Source organism: Porites lutea, chromosome 11, assembly GCF_958299795.1.
Source record: "Porites lutea chromosome 11, jaPorLute2.1, whole genome shotgun sequence".
Classification (NCBI taxonomy): Eukaryota; Metazoa; Cnidaria; class Anthozoa; order Scleractinia; family Poritidae; genus Porites; species Porites lutea.
In genome coordinates this window covers 5382350-5388311 of record NC_133211.1, presented here as the reverse complement: position 1 = coordinate 5388311, position 5962 = coordinate 5382350, and positions in this window count along the sequence as shown.

The window sequence follows — 5962 nt, the reverse complement described above, 5'->3', positions numbered from 1 at the left end:
AGCTTGTGTCACCCACTTGCGAAGTCTGTTGCTTGAAGCAAAGTTAGATTTTTCACTGTAAAGTTATGGCGTTAACAATTTCTGTGGCGTTACCGGCTTCTGTTTCTATCTAAAATAAATTTCTTGTCTCTTCTTGTTTTGTTCGAGATATAGAGGATATTACACGGTGGCGAGAAGATATGAATTTTATGTTCGAGTGGCAAGAACAATATCTCACGAGTGAGCGAAGCGAACGAGTGAGATATTGTTCTTGCCACGAGAACATAAAATTCATATCTTCGAGCCAACGTGTAATGTTCTTTTTATTATATGGAGAAACCAATTCAACAAAAGCAAAAGGCGGGAATCGTGACGTCATGGAACGATACGACACTCACAAAGGTGACATACGGAAAATACGCCACTCGGGTCCCGGATGAAGTGGCGTATGGAATCTACGAGTGGTTTAGTTCCCAGTAAAACACTCTCCTCCATATAATAAATAACAATATTTGAGACTAGTAACTACAGCTATGATTTCTAATAAAAAAGACATTAGCGAGGATAAAAAGAAAAACTAAGTTCGGAAAATTTCTTTTGGACAATCAAACATGTACGGTGATGTACGTGTTGCAGATTTTTATGAGTTATCAGGCAGACGAGGTACAACTCGTTGATGTAGGTCAAAGCTATTTTACAACCATGGACATGTTACATTCCATCCTAAAAATTCTAAGATTGGAACAATTTTGTCTTTTCACCTTTTCCAATTCAAAGAGCGTTAGGTTTCCAATTTTTACGAGTTATACTGGTGCATTCCTATTATTCAAGGATGCTGGAGTAGTTTTATACGTATTTCTACCCATTTTAAGAGACCTAAATTGCAAAATTTTCCTGGAGCAAGATGCCCCCGAAAGTTTTTAATGTGCCAAGAAGATTAAATAAATTCTAGTTTTGGAGTTTTCTTCTTTTAATATGGTTACGATCTGATATGAACATTCAATTCTCGTGAAACCACATTATATCATTCTTAAATTTTGTTTCAATGTCACCTCCGAAGTATCGTATTCGTTTTGTTGAAAAATATTTGTCACTTAAAGCAGTTGTAGCAAAAATTGTTGTTTTGCGGCAATGATTTTGAGGAATTGAATACAGTTTAATTTGATACCGATGTCTTAATCACCTTTGCTTGGTTTTATACTAAAAAATATAGTTGTTTGTTATTATTTTCGCTGAAACAAACTGATTTGCTTTCAGTTTGGTGTGTATAAATTTTACACCCCCATGCAGCCATTTTTTTGGTCTCAGCTGACTCTAAGTAGAAAAAGACGTTGTCAAAAATATGAAAAGTATTCTAAATAGTGTGTATTTTGAATTATTTGTTTCCATAAATAATTGCTTTACGAAAAAGGAAACGTTGTGAACTTGTGTGGTCCATAACTAAATATCTGCTGTGTTAAGCCTTTTTCCAAGTGTTTCATCGACATTATTTCAACCAGATACTACCTCCACATTCATGTGGAATGATTTGCCAAGGAAACGTTGGGAGTTAAAGTAGCTAATATAAGATATTGTGAAAATGTATTTACAATAGGCCACTTCCGTATTGTCCTAAGCCTCTCTTTCAAAGCGAGGCTAAGTGCGAAGTTATTGATATGAAAACTACTTTTTATTCTCATGCAAAGAAAACTTATTTTCAAAAGAAAGGTTTTGCACCTAGCCTCGTTTTGAAAGTGAGAGTTTTTGGAACTCGGAAAATAGCCTACTAAGCCTTTCACCTCTTTCAAGCCTTGTGTTTCCTTGGCAACAGTATTTAGTTAAGGTGGAACTGTCAGGTTAACTCGTTGAATGTAATGTGACTAAGAAACCCTTAAATTTCATTCATATATATATAAAAAAAGAGGGGAGATCAAAAACTGAGAAACTGACTTTTTCAATATAAAATGCCTTTGCATAATTAGCGATGTATAAAAGATGTAATCGAGTCATCATTTTGTTGTTGTCTTTAATGCAACCACTTGCTTACATGGTATACTTAATTGGTATATTGGATGGTATAATTGGTACGTTGGTTCATAATCTTTTAAGGTAGCTGATTTCTTTGCATGATATCAAAATTGATTGTTTTGGTACGTTTCTCTTGTTGGTTTTTGAATGTGGCCAATTAGTTGACATGGTATTTAACTGATATCTTTTTATGTCTTTTTGTTTTATTTTTTGAAAAAATACTGCCATTAGGCAATTTTGTTTGATGTTTGAGGTAACTGACAAAGTAAAGGACTCTGTAAAATTTCTTCACCGAATTGGAAACGAAATTTAGTAGATGGTTCAACAAATTTTCTTTTAATCATGTATGAAGAAATTTCAGATCGGTATCGAAGATCTAACTTGGAAATTTTCCACAAAAAAACTATCATTTTTTGGCATTTTGTTGCCATTATTCAATTGCCTTTTCTTGTTTTCTTTTACTCATGTCAAAAACACTCCAGTTAATCTTTAACATTTTTGCTCAAATAAATTTGCTTTCCATTTAGTGAACCGCATACATTTTACTGCAAAATTCTTCAGTCAAATTGGAAAAGAATTTTTTACAGTTTTGAATTTGGCATCTCGTTTTAAAAGGAAAAGAAAAACCATTAGCTTCTTCCTCGTATAATTTCAATTGAATGTCTATTCATGCACTCTAGCATCGATTCAATTCTTGTCTAAGTTTATCATGATAATTAGATAAAGGTTTCTTCAGTTTTGTGATCATCCCCATTCAGAAAGCTCTGGAATTTTGTACTTTTAAATATCAATTTAACAATATTTATGTATTCAAGATAACCCGACGTTCCACCTTTCTACTAGGAACAAAATCAGGCCATCTTCCGAGAAGCAACCGTTAACATTGAGAGATTACTGTTATCTACGAAATTATGCCCCGACCCCCCAGCCCTAAACTTTGTAAAACGAGAGAAATTATTCGAAAATTTTACTTCCCACTATGATAAAATAAAGAACGCTTGATCACAATATATGCCCTCTAATGCCTAAAATGATCACTCAAGGTTAACATGAGATCCTCGGATATATAGCTGAGTTCTTCCCATTACTTTCGAAAAACGGTGGCTGGTAAGCTGAAAAGAATTGAAAGGTCGTGAACTCTCTCCCGCCCCCTTATCCCTCTTAACGATGTTCTGGCTTCCAGGCAAGTTTAATGAAAATTCATTGAACCGCTTTGCTAAATTTCCATTTTTTATCTTGTGCAAAGAAAAAAAGATCTTGTACCGCCACCATTTTTCAAGCAAAACTACTTACATGCACAAGTGAAAATAAAGGTTCTTATCTCCATCGTTGTAATCCAGATCTTATTGCTTGATTCTCCTATTGTTGTATATTCTTGTCCTTCGCGTTGTTAGAGCTTCTCTATAATAATAAAAAATATATGAAAAGGAATGAGTTTTTGTGTAATTCTTTTTATCAAATATTTTGTACCCATCACAAATGGAGACGAAAAGTTCGTAGTTGCTTCAAAGGTAATTAAAAATTCAAGAGTTCGTTGGAATTAAATATTTAGAGCGCTAAAGTTTATAAAGCGACGCAAAGAAAAGCAGGATAAACGTTCGCTTAGTTTCGCCAGCACATTTTCAAGCCTCTTAAGGGAAACACTCAAGCAAAAAAAGGAAGAACATTTCTAAACATTCCTTAAAGTATTACGCACATGGACGCTTCAGCGAACAAGTTGAAAGACTGACCACGTCTCAAGTTAAAAAAAAAGACAACAACTACAAAATTAATCACTTTCAGCGTCGTCATTTTCCAAATTCAGTTAAACAAGTCTTTTTATATCGAATATGTTCTTCAAACTAAAGTTAATAAACCGATAGCGTTACAGAAGTTTCACTAAAATGATAGTCCAGATTAGCGAACGCGAATTAGAGCACATGGACACTTTAAAGTTTGTAATGCTTAACATATTTGAGGCCAGCCTTAAAAAAGAGAGAAAAAGAAAGAAAGAAAAGCATCTCACCATTTATTTTCTGAAGGAGGGTTATTTTCTTGAAATGTTCTGGTTGGCGAAGCTGTCGTCCATGATGTCCTTCAGATGTGAAACAAGCTTCAGCGAACTTTGTTCCGCTCAGGAAGAAACTCGGGGGAAAATGTAAATGAGTGCGGGAGAAAAAAGATTTTTGGAGTAGGAATTTGTCACATCGAAATAGCATAATGTGATTTTTTGTATTGTATAACCCGAGTGTGCAATCAGAGAGCGCTCTGATTGTTCATAAAAACAACGGAGGTTATTAACACTGAGGTTTATGCTTGTAAAAAAAAAACTCCCGGTGAATCTTCTTGAAACTTCAAAAGTCGATCAATAAATTTTTTAAGTGATTTAACCCTCGGAAATTCCACAGTTTTGAGAGCAAGAGTTTTTTTGCGCGGGGTGGGGAGCGTAGGGAGGGTATAAGGTGGGGAGGAAGGCTAGTGTACAGAAGTGGTTGGAAATTACCCCTTTTTGCGAAGATAGTAATGTTCCGAATAAACTTTACCTATAAATGAACCATCTATTGTTATTGCTGTTGTTTTTTCAGTTTTGACAACTATTTTAAACCAATAAAGTCGCAAAACAGTGATATTTGTCTCCATGCTGTACAAGCAAAACCGGTAACTTATTCGCTGCACCCTTTGAACGAAAAACTGGCCCAGCATTTAACATATAGATGTTTTCATTCTTTATTTCTTCCGGTTTTAAGCAACTTTGAAAAAGGTTCGAATTTTTCCGCGTTATACACAGTCAAGATATTGTTCTCGTTATTTCAGCACCCTAACCCATGAATCATATCTCATGAATCGTTTTTGCCGGGTCCAAGCTGTAACAAAGATAAAAAAAGAGAGAATAATGCGTAGGTGCGCGAAGACATTGAATCTATTTTCGTGCGTCAAATCGATATCACATGAGTGAGGGCAGCGAACGAGTACGATATCAATTTGAAGAAAGTAAATTCCATACCTCTCGAATATCGCCAACTGTGCTCAAAGCTTCCATGTATTTTGTTTATTATTTAAACAAATGCCATGTATTTATCTGAACAATTTTGTTTCAAGGAACAACAACAAAAACAAAAACAAAACAAAATAACAGTCATTTTAGCCCTTCATTATAACAATTATGAACGGAACTTACACTTTTCAATAAAATCCACGAAATGACCATAAATCGGCTCGGGGACCATACGGTAAAGAAGAAACACACAACGAAAGTGAGGTTAACCGATTTTATTCAAATCCTTTCACATTCAATTCGTATCGGTTACAAAAGCAATCGTTTTTCCCCCTTACAAATCCTTACATTTTCAACGTTACGTCATGTCATATTTCGAGCTTGATCCACCTGTGAATGTGGGGCAAAACTTTAACTTTTAAGTGGCACTCAATAGTTATGGGCTGAACTGAATGTCTTCCAACGCAAATTAATCCCGTATTTCCTCGAATAAGCGCACACGTTCTAATAAGCGCCCTCCACCCGAAAAAGCGCACACCTCTTGGCCAAATATCAAACAAGCGCCCCTCTCGAATAAGCGCCCCTTCCCTCCCCCTCATTTTCTTAAATATCAAGGAAACGAGGAATACCAGTTTTTATTACCACTTTATTTATAACTTTTTAAGCTTCAATTTCTAGATTCACACCGAAATACTTGTGTGTAAAGTGAACAATGGGACTACGGTACGCTTGATTACCAATCATTGTTTTAACAAACGAAAGACATGGGATTTTGACTTTCATTTAATGTTGCAGTTTTTGTTTTTCTATTAAAGACTTAGCGAAAATATAGTTAGAGTTCTTTGAAAGGAAAATTTGATAAGCGCTCCCCTCGATTAAGCCTACTCCTCCCGATAAGGGAAATAAGCGCCCCTCCTCATAGCCCAGATTTCAATTTACGATAAGCGCCTGGGTACTTATTCGATGCAATACGGTATATCGATTCAAGAGTAAAAGAAATTA